Genomic DNA, 12,160 nt, shown 5'->3' on the forward strand with positions numbered 1-12,160 from the left:
TCTAGGGGAGGTCATACTTCAATAAACACCGTCGGCTCTTACCACAGGAGACAGATCGGCGGGCTGGGGAGTGCAAAACTGCTGCGGTTAGCTGGGATTCCCAACAAGAAAACCGGCAGGAGGAGAGGGGGACGAGTAGTACCAGGCAAGAGTTGGAGGGGAGTATTGAAGGTGGGTCCTTTCTCTTAGAGGAGGGCAAAGAGCTCCAACCACATCAGCCAGCAAGTGAGGAATGACAGTCTGGGCCACATGTGATGCTCCTGTTGTGGTCATATCTGTCCTCATCATTCCCATGCAAAGCAAACTGCTTCCATCTCCAGCAGTCAGGAATCGCCAACAGTTTAAATGCTGGGGAGGAAACAAATAATTATAATACTTAGCACCTGGCTTGCACTTTGCACATTGACAGCACTGCACAGCCATCAGCTAATGAACTGAACGAGGTGTTCAATTACACAATGATTGTTAACGCTCAGTTAAAACCTACAAAACTGAGCACCAAATGGTAGAGCTGCAATTTCAGCTGGCGGCTTGTAGACACTTCTTTCGTAATCATGGATGGTGCTTAGCAATACTTAAAACAAACTATTTCTCCTCTTCCTCCAGTTTTTCCTGATGTTTGTGTGTAATGGCCTGTTCTTAAATGAGCCTCTCCCTTTCTGGGAGCTTGTAAATCTTATGTTGTAAGACTCTGGGTACAGTATATGTGAGGTATGCTAGGCAGGCTGTTGATTTTCTTAGGAGAAGGTTATGTTGCAAGGCTTTGCCAAACCCATGATCCACGCACAAAAAAAAAAAGAAAAAAAGAAGAAAAAAAAGACTGATCTGTAAAGTAACTAAAAGATTCAGCAACTCTTTGTATCTACCATAATTGAAACCTGACCAAGTCTTGAGTTTCTTTATAATTTAGAATTTGACAAAACCTTCAGCACCTCCTTTACACATGCAGACATGCAGACACATGGTTATAACAGCCACATGATCAGCTGCAAAACTAATGGCTGAAGCATGTGATAAATTGCATTTATTCTTCACCTTTAGCTGCTTCACCCATATGTTGCCCATCTCCTTTGCCCTGCACGCAGTGATCCATCGCCATGGGGCTACCTTTCCCATCCTGCTTCTCCCTGCAAGAGCTGCTTTGTGCCTTTCAACAGCAAGCCATAAATCTGCTTCTTCCTTTTCATCCTGGCAAAATGACAGGAGCCCTCCACCCCCAAAGGCAGAAAATTCCCACTGCTGAAGAGTCCTGCCCCACCGATTCCCTCTGCGCCGCAACTGACCCCAGCACCAAGCTTTTATTTCATTACATGCACGGGGCAGGCAGGGCCGTCCCTGTCGTGATGGCTTTAGCAAGCACACGGGGCTCCAGGGATTTCCTCAGCTTCCACAGATGCCCAAATCCTGCCCACGTTGTCCCGGGGTGGAGGGACAGGCCGTGCATATGATTCGCCATGAGTGTACCGAGATGAATTACACTAATGCACTTTCTCCAGATACTGCTGTTTAAAGAAACTCACACTTCTGTCTCTGCAAGCATCATTTTATCCTCAATTTTATGACCCTAGATGATAAAACTGTACAGAAGTGTAGCTTGCTGTTATTTCCTTTCCCTAATCCAGTTTGCACCGAACTGACAACATTTTCCCCTCTGTTTTGCTCTTGTTGCAGAGCACCCAGAGTACAAGGTCATCGGGGGGAAGCATACCATTGTCTATTTATGTGAAGAGGCTTTTTGATGCCTTAAGAAGCAAAATAAGATGACTGATGTTATGAAGGTTAACAGGGGGCTTCACATCTGGGTGAACGAGAGCTCACAAGAAGAGGCTTGATGCCTCCAGCCATCGCAGTGGCAGCGTTTCGCTGCTGCCGGCAGTGTGGGGACTGTTACCTGTCTCGTATTAAATGACCTTTATTCAGATCAGCCGTTGCATTGCACCATGCACGTGTCTGGTCTTTCTTTCTGGACACGGTGTGGAATTTGTTAGATGTTGCTTCAGCAGTTATCCTTGAGGGATTGAACAAATTTTACAGTCACGGGAAGGGAAAGTAGTAGGAGCTGCCAGGTTAGAGAATGAAAAGAATTATTTCTAAACTTGAAATACCAAATTTGATGGCAGATGTAACAAAGTGCAAGTACCCTCTGCCTCGCAGAGAGGCGTCAGTAATGTTTATGTATCCCTAATTTTGCAGACTCTGAAGACACACAGTGCTGCAGTCTGACTGAGATATCTGCATGCATCAGAGCCCTGCAAGACTTCAAAATACTGCTGCTGTAGTGAAGTATTTATGGCATTTGGAGAAAGAGACTGAGACAAAAAACTCCAGGGGTCTAATCCTGGCCCTGCTAGTGAATTACAGTGTGACTTTGGGCAAAGCACTTACCTTGCCTTTCTATGGGAGTTCAGCTTGTGTGACTGCATAACGGGTGCCACAGGACTTACCTGCCACCCAGGTGAGCTGGCAGGGATGATGAATTCATCCTCAGGCTTTGCGGCTGCCTGGCGGTCCCTGGTCCCCTTCATGCTGCCCTTGAAGCAAACCCCTGGAGCCCCAGCCCCGCACACAGTCAATACCCTCCCAAGACGCTGCAGCCCTCTTGTCCGCCTCCCTCCCAGGGTCCCTGCCAGCCCCAGGCATTCACAAGGTTTCATTTGCTCCCCGAGATTAGGCTTCCTTCCCACACCAGTGGTGCAACTTTCCACAGTCGCCTTGCACCAGGCTTCCCGCACTGTCAAACCAGACGATGCTCCCACTTACCGATCATAAAAAGCTGCAAGGTGCATGGTGCTTTGCCCTACTGCTATGCATATTCACCACAGATTATAAATATAGCTCTGGAAAATCATTCAACTAATTAGGTGAAATTGCATTAATATAATAATGGAAGTGATTTTGTGATTATTATTTTTTTCCTTTTGACTGAGGGAATAAACAAGAATACTTACACGGGTCTTTTACAGAACAAAGCGATGGAAGCAGCAGAGGAGAAGGTGCTTTTAATGAAATGTGTATATTTACTTGTAAAAACGTGCTATGGATGCATATGCCGGGTAATAAACAAAGGGCTGAGAATCTGTCTGATCAGCAAGTCTATGACTAGCTACTAATTAGGTGTATCTCATTTAGGAAAACCCACTCGGCTGCCTGAGTTTTGTTTGGGGGGGACAGGACACAAGGAGAAGGAGGCGGCTATGCCAGAGGAGAAGCGACAGCAATGAGACAAAGCAAGTTTGAAGCAAATCTCTCTCATCCTCTATCCCAGACATGAAGGCCAGATCCATTAGCATCTATTCCAATAAAGTCTGTTTTTTAACCTTTCCCTTATCCATCCTGGAGTTTTCTCACTGTCTGCTAGTGCAGCACAGGGAGAAAACCCCCTCGGAGAGGCGTGCGTGACTGGGGACCCGGCTGGGCTCCTGAATGCAAACGCTCTGGGGCCAAGGTCCAACCCTCTCCTCAGGTCAAGGCACCAACACGTGTTTTACATACAACTGGAGCAGTTGTAAGGAAAGCAGCCCTACTCTTGGCGGTTGTGAAGAAAAAGAGCGCAGTGTGGGTTTCAACCGCGGTGTAAAGTAGTCCTTCAAAAGAAAAAAAAAGTGATCTCCATAAATGAGACTTTCTTGGCTATGATCATTAAAATAAATGGAAGCAAAGAGATTAATAATGAAGTAACCCAAGCAAATCAGACAACGTAGCCTGTCTCCCATCCATTTCAATCTGAAGTTCATTTTGGCTCATGCATCTGAGTCTGAGTGAGTTTTCCTGATTGATGGATGATAGCTCACATCCAGGTGGGTTTTTTTTTCCTTCTTTTTACACTCAAAGGGTTTTAGAAGGCATGGTTTTGGAAATACCCATTGTCTGAGCCCAAAAATATATAGGTAGTTTCTAAATGGATTTTTGTAGACAGATGCTATTTCCATTTCATTTCACTTGAGAATAAGTTATCTGTTCAGTTATCTTGCTGGCTGTGACAACCAAGAGTAAAAAACCACAGCAAAAAAAAAGAAAAAGAAAAAAAGAGCTGATGACAATTTTATACCTAGACAAACAGATAAAAATAAAGGCATCCACTTTCTCTTATACACCAAATTCAGTGTGAGACATCAAAGTCTCAGATCATGCTGAACATTGTGGCAGTAACCTAGAGAAGCATCTTCCCATGTGTTTAGCACATAAATAATCCCAGTCAGAGCATACCCTCCCATGCCCATGGTTAAGCACATGCTGAAGTGCTTTGCTGTGCGGGGTCAGCACACTTTTTGCAGTCCTGCACCCTACCCCTGTGAAATCTGGAAGCCTTGAAGGCCTGTCAAAGGTGAGATGAGATTCCCATATGCCAGCTCTCTGCTCGGAGGCCTCTGACGCCGACGGGCTGCACGGCACAGCCCAGCCTCGGGTCTGGAGATGCTGCACCCAGCCTGCAGGCCCACTGCCACAGCTGGGAGAGCGAGCTGGCCCTCGGCAGAGCCTCAAAGGCAGCCCTGATAAAGACATAAGTGTGAATAAATTAAATAAATAACATCTCATTAAGTGCTACATGGTCTGTATGGCCGAGCGGGGATAGTGACTGCTGGCAGCTAATACGTGACCCTTTTGCTGGGATGAGCAGTGGTGCCCAGCCTGGCTCCCGCTGCTGGGGGAGGGAGGGGGCAGCTGGCAGCAACCCCCCCCAGGGATGGGGACCGGGTCTGGGTCAGAAATAACCCATGCTTGGGCATCTTCCAGTCCCTCTGCAAAAGATATCTGATTTGCAGCGGGCTGCAGGGCTGCTTCCCCACTCAGCAAAGGGGCAGGAAGGCGTTCCTGGAGGTGACTTGTTGGCTGAATTCCTGCCGCAGGGATTACGCTAATGCGGCTGGGATCGCATCGCATTATTGATGGTGCGGTAGGGTTTCTAGAGCCTTGCACAGGAGTCTTTTTATTTATTATTTAATTCTAAATAAACAAAATAAATAAATCATATCACTTATATGCTATACTGGTAGGTGCAATGGAAAAAAGCAAAGATGGATGGATAACGTCACATTTTAGCCTAATAGCTGTACAGTTTCATGTTATATTTACGCTGTTTGATGTTTAGCTGCATGAGTATCAGAATATTAAAAACATTTTTTAAAAATCAATAATTAAACCTGGATTTCATTATTATTCAGAGCATACAAATTCACAGACCAGTTGTATTAAACACGATACAAAAATCATACCATATGTAATTGTACTCACACTAATTGCACATTCTGGCACATTATGGGGTAATGATGCTTGAAGTTACCAAACAGTTCAAAGATCAAAGGCCACGCAGTCAAAGATTTTAAAATAAAGCTCCTGATTTGTGAATTTATGATAATGTGCTAAATTTGACCTCTTCCCCTCATATAAATAACTATATATAATTATATAATTATATAATAATTAGCATGTAGTCCCACAGCAATTACAGAGTTATTCCATGGGTATCTAAGCCCTGATAAGGATGGTAATACCTGGCATCTCCCCCCACCTCCCGCTGTGCATCTCTAACTTTCCATCGGTTGCATACGTAAAAATATCTTGGGCTTTCCGAGTCCATTTTGCTGTGGATTTCGCCAAGGCTAGACTTTTATCTTGGGTTGCTAGTTCTGTTTAATTGGTAGTTTGCAGATAATAGAAACTCAGAGGAATATTATTCATTCATCTTCAAAGAGCTGAAAGCCAAGAGGGTCTGGTGGGGCACCCAGGAACCCTTGCAGAAGACTGAAATGGGAAGGCAGTGTTTTTATCACCTTCCTCATTCAGAAAAGAGAGAGAGAGCAAGAACGAGCAAGGCAGCCTGACCAGGAGCCAAAAGGAGATGATTATGTGGTTATCCAGAGGGATTCTTTCTATTACTTGAAAAATCAGAGCGCAGATTTAGAGAGACAGGTTGATGTGCTCAGGAAGATCAATGAATATGAGAGGTTCATTGATGGCATATGCTTGGGTTTATACGTAAGTGGCAGCTTCAGAGGTAGTGGCAGCAGAAGGGAAGGAAAAAGCTGATGGTCAGTGGCATGCCCCGGGGTCTGCACTGCCAAGCACAGTACCCTTCCCAGCACAGTACCCTTCCCAGCGAGAAGAGGCAGCACCAGGGCCTTGAAGCAGCAAAGCTGGATGAGATTTCAGCCATAGATGTCAAGGAGTGAAATTTCAAGAAAAGCACAGGAAACAAGCATGCCTGAGAGAAGCTCTGGTGGAGCTTGAGATGTGCTGGTGGTGGGAAATGGTGAGGAAGGGGCTCATCAGTGCCCTCGGAGACATCTGCAAAATGCAAACAAAAACCTCACCCAACAAAACTCACAGCTTCCTGAGGGGCGAGAGGTTTTTCAAGTGCAAATGTTTGCTCACGTGGTTCTTTTATTAAACCCCCTTGCAAACCCTTGCCATGAATAGTTTTAAGATGCTCTCCTGTTCTCTGCAACTTTTTCATTTATCCTGGTCTGCAATCACTTCAGCACACTCATCCAGCCCATTGTCAGCCAGCAAAAGCACTTGGTCCCGCTCTTCGGCAGAAAAGACTGCCCATCTGTTGCACACTGATAGAGTGAGCTGCTGAAGATAGAAGGACTAGAAATATTTTTGTTGGCATGGAGGAAGAGGCTTGGAGAGAAAGTGAGTTAGGGACAATAAAGATAGCCGGGAACGCTGGAGCACCGACCTCCAGACGCATCCAGGGTCATCAGGGAAAGTATATCAAATATGTTAACAGATATTGGGAGCCAAGAACTAATTTTAAGGAGGACTGAAAGATATTCTTGCTAGTTCAGTGAACATTTTAAAACAACTGAGGCAGTTTCTAACATTACGGAGCTTTTTGCTTGTTTGCATCATCTACCGTCTTTAGCAGAGACATTCAGATTTCCAAAATTTAGAAAGCTAAAGGTCATCGATTCTTAACTTAGGGCAGTCAACAAAATCTGAAAACTTATTTTCCTAATGGTTAGTGGTGTATAGGAGTTTCTGTCTGTATTTTATATCTTAATAACCCATGATGATGTGCAATGATATAAGTAAGGCACACACTTTAAGGCAATTTGCAAATAAATTTCTTGACGGCCATAATGTGATTCCAGAAAGTTAACTGTGGTTGCAGTTTTAACTATGAATGAGCTGGTTTAGGAGTTCTTCAGGAGATCCATTTTTATGCATTGTACTATCAAGTCCACATACACGAATGGATGCTTCAAAGCAAATTGGAGCAGATTCAGTACTGAGCATCTGACCTGATTTCTGCTTATCCCGAGTTCTGAATAACGTCTTTTTTGCCTTGTTACAATTGCATTAATTTTCAGGTTCTTCTTGGCTTAAATATGGAAGACTCTGGAAAACTGCAAAAAGAAATATATTTTACATTTGCTAACCATGAGATACACATCTAAATTGTCAAACTGAAAAGTATATGTGATAAAAGAATATAAAATTCTATGCTAAATCTAATGTATAAAATAACTGATCAGGCAAGAAGGAATCCAATAAATATATTAGTGCAAAAAGAATTGTAGACAAAGGATGGAGAACTGAACTTCTTTATTTTGTTTCTTTCCTCATCTGAAGAAAAAAAATGCTGGAGTGACTTCAGACAGAGGGCATAATGACGGTGGGGCAGAGGAGAAAGCAGTAAAAGAAATAGCCATGGTCAGGTCCAGAATTACGGTCCAAGTGATTCAGCAATACTCAGATTCCAGGCGATGCAAAATGTAGACACTGGGGGAGAAATAAAAGCATTTTAAAGCAAGTTATATATTAAAGTGTCTATGTATATATGAATGTGTGTGTGTGAGGGGGAGAGAGAGATAGGTATATATAAACACATATCTGTACATGTATATACATATATTCATGGGAGTGTGTCTGTGAATGTAGATCTGTACAAAAGACGCCATTAACCTCACATTCAGGAGTAACGGCATCCATGTGAACAACTGCTCTGCAATTGAGAAAGTATTTGAGTATTGTAAATTGCCAAAGGGTTCAAAAATCAGGGGACTGATATAAAAATTAGGAAATTAAGACTAATCAGGTTATTCAGATGGAACTATTTTATTTCGTTCAAAGTGCAGTAAACATATGGATTAATCAGCCAATAAGACCACTGAGGCAAAGACTGTGGCTCGTGCTCTGGAAAAAAATGATTTCTTTTAATTTTTTTGTAATTTCTACTTGTTCATGGACATAAAACAAATATTTAGACGACTGACTGACCAATTTGTCAGTAAAAGTTTGAAGTGTAGTTCAATTGATCATCATGGATGGGTTTTTCACTCTGTTCTTTACTTATTTTGAAGACAAATTGTGGTAGTTATTTTCTGTGTTTGTTAAAGTCTGCCCACTTCAAGTGCTCCATATGCAATTTACACAGTGAAATAATAAGCTCATGTAAAGACTTATTTTAAATCCTAAGCCCTGCTCAGCCCTCCCTATGGCATGCCACACAGTCTGGTAGTGCATGAGTTCTAGGGTAAGCATGGTCGGTGCCTTCAATGGCCTCTGCAGGGCTTAAGTGTGAGTGCCTATATGTGCAATGGCATTTTTAGCTCAGGTTTTGGGGACTTAAGCTGCTTTACTACTTCAATAAACAGGTCACCATCCTGGTTTCACCTTTTGGGGGTTTTTGCCAACTTGATATAAAGCAGACGCAGACGAGAGCAAGGCAATAGTTCATATAAAGTGTCGGTAGCTCCCAAGAACGTTTTGGACCCAGGTCAGAGAAGTGGTGGTGTAAACCACAGCTTTACCCTTACACCTTGCTCTGCTGACCCACAAGACAGAGTAGAGGAAACATGCCATAGGGGTGCAGGTAGGGTTGCTGCTGTACCTCAGCTGCCCTTGGTCACGGCCTGCCATGCTTGGGCTCTCGGTGAAGATGAGTTTGCCCTGGAAACCACCTGCCATGACCTATAGAAAGGGATGACATACTCAGCTGAGATGGTCTTTGAGATTATCCTACAGGGGAATGGCCAGACAGGATTTAGCACAGACTTGTGCAAATGAAGGTGGGCAAATCCAGGATAACAGCGAACTGGGCAAGATGGTATAGAGGTGCTGGAAAAGGGATAAACAACTGTTGTCTGGTTCATCTGCGGTGGTGTGGCTATGCACTCACAAGTGTAAAAATGTTGATGAGGAGACAGCAAACTGACATTTGTAGGCATTGACGTGCAATGAAGTCGCTGCAGAACAGGCCCCATTTGTTTGCCAGCACAACCCCAAACCCACAAGCACAGAGGTGATGGCAGAAAATGCGGGTCTCAGTGTTGCCTGTATTTACATAAAGAAATTTCACTCCTGTTAGAGCTTCCTTGGGAATACATGGGAGGGGGTAGCTCTTCAGCTGAGGATGCTGTCTCAGCCTTATATAAATACCTGTAGAATTGCTCAAATAGTTCATTAGTAGGTTATGAGTTTGTGTGCTTGCATTCCTCGCTAGCTCTAATTGCAAGGATGTTGATTCGTACTGCATCCGACCGGAGCCGGCTAACAGATTCTCTGCTCTATTGCCCCATTAAATGAGGTGTTGCTGTATTTGACTCAAGCTGAAAAGGATCCCTTCCCATTTAGTAAAGAGACCGGCTAGGGCTGACCTAACTGGGGACAGCTTTCCTTCCAAATCTCAGAGAAGTCCTCCTGAATATGAGATGTTAATTGTGGCAGGAATTAAGGATTAAACAGTCATGGCTTCAGGTTACTATAGGGAACTGAAATCAGGATTACAAAGGAAACTGGGCCATGCCCTCACAATGCTATTACCCCAGTTCTTGAATCTAAAAAACCTTAGAAACTCATCCTCAGTGACCAATAAAAACTAGTCTAAATTGTGCTTACTGAGGCCTGAGGAAAAGAGTCATAATTGTGCAGCCATAGTTTGGACACTTTTCAAAGCAGAAGATAACATCAAGGACAAGAGAGTGAAATTCAGCCCTGATTTATACCCTCTGCAACCTTTATTAGCACCAAAGCTCCAGCGTTGCCCGTACATCAGGCCACAACCTCATCTCCTGCCCAAGAGAGACAGACCCCACGCCGGAGGCCAGCCACTCGCGCCTCGAGTCACTGCGAAGAGAACAAATACATTGCAAAAGCATTTCCCCTTGGGCAGAGAGTCGGATGTCCCTGTGTAAGCTCAGCCTCAAACCTGGGGTAACCATTAACCTCAACGGCTGCATCCCCTGTGGGCAGGTACGAGGCTGGATTCTGCTCCCAGGGGGGTGAAAGCCAGCTCTAGCTGCCCCACAGCACCTCCTGAAGGGCTCAGTGTTAGGGTGATGCTCCCCATTCAAGTCCTTGGGGGGATGCTCAGATGGGCTAAGTATTCATGATGGTGAGAAACTCCGTACCTGACCCCAGAATACAAAGCCATAGAGATGAACGGGAAGAAAAAGAAATTCTGTGGTTGAAATTTATGACATGGTAGCACATACTTAATAACCAATTAAAGCCAAGATTTATTGGGAGCTAAATTACATTTGTATTATAAATAGAACTAGAATATACTGTTACAGAACAAAAGCAAAACATCTTAGCATTTAATATTGTAAAAGACAAAGTAATCTAATGGACCCTAAATGTTAATGGGTGTAAAGATTTACACTTTAATTGCATTTTTAAGTCATCTTATTTTACAGTGCTCTTTTTTCTATGTACATAGAAATCAACAATGTACTGCAACATTATACTTAGTAGTGGCAAGACTGACTTAAGGAAACCTGTTATTATAGGCAAGATCAGTTTATTACTTATAAATCCTCGCAAACATTTAACTGAAATGAGCAGTGGACTTTCACTGACCTTGGCTGTATGTATGTGAGACCTTCATAGCAAATTAAGCTGGTGAAAAGTGTGTGTGTGGGAAGCCAAGAAGGGAGGGAGTGGTAACAAGACAATTTCTATTTGTAAAGCCAACAAATAAACTATATTAGATTTAGGGATTTGCTTTATGGCAGGGAAAAAAAACCCTAGCAAATGATGAAACATGAAATTACATCTGATGAAATTATCAACTAAAAATATTGTATTTATTAAAGTATTATCAGCTATAATCCAACTTTGGGACGATATCTAAGGTTGGCATTTTAGGGCCTGCTTTCATAGCATATTGAAATGTTACAAACTTCCCAGAAACTGATTCCTGTGCTCATAAAATTTCTCTTCCAGTTTGTGTTACCGCTTCAATATTCATAAGCTGAGTTACAGTTATAGATGAATCTAACTCATATTACATTTGAAAAAATAAATGTGCACTAAAAGTAATTAAAGCATGTTGGTTCATGAATAATACACCATTTTACTACTATTTGCAGAGTATAATGAGACAAGCTACTAAATTGACAATGAATGCTCTATTATGTGATTGCCAACTGTTTTATAAGATATTGAACAGATTCATTTATTCTATCATCATGTGCATTATCAAGCTATTGCTTTTTAATAAATTAATTTCTCCTATGTCTCCAGAGCCTTACTTTGAAATCAGGCTGAAGGCATAAATGAAATTAATTTTGTGGTCTGAGTTTAACTACCAGTGCCGGGTGACTTACAAATACCGCGTCGCAGTTGGCAGCCGCCGCAGAAGGGGATTTCTGCCGGGTGGCCGCAGCAGCGGCGCGCTGGCCCCGGCGGAGGGGCTTAATTGCGATGGCGAAGGATGCCTTTCAATAGCCAGCTGACAGAAAGAGTTGCCCCTGCAGGGCAGGGCTCTCTGACAGCTCTTGTTTATCAGGGGCTCTCCTTGCCAGTCATCCCCCTTTCCCTGCCCTTCACCCCCACCCACTAACACACCGTAAATTGACCCTTTAATTGTTTAGCAGCCTAAACCTGGTGACACCATTCATTGACTGTAAAGCAGCGCTTAATCCCTGGTTGGGTGATAGTGTCATTAGGAAAGTAATGTGATTGCGGGGCCGAATCTCCCATCTCGGCTGCGTGCTGTGTTGGAGGAGAGGATTATCTGTGAGCCCTCGGCTGGGGCTGAAACGACACATAACGTCCATACAGCCCCGATGCTGCAGAGCTATTTTGCTCGATGGTAAACAACTTCTAATTGCAGCTGTTGACAGGACTCACTGTGTTATAACTAACCTTGCTGCAATGTTATTATTTCTGAAGGGAGCCTTTCTCCATATTTTTAACAATAAGGCTG

Source organism: Gymnogyps californianus, chromosome 12 (assembly GCF_018139145.2).
Source record: "Gymnogyps californianus isolate 813 chromosome 12, ASM1813914v2, whole genome shotgun sequence".
NCBI lineage: Eukaryota > Metazoa > Chordata > Aves > Accipitriformes > Cathartidae > Gymnogyps > Gymnogyps californianus.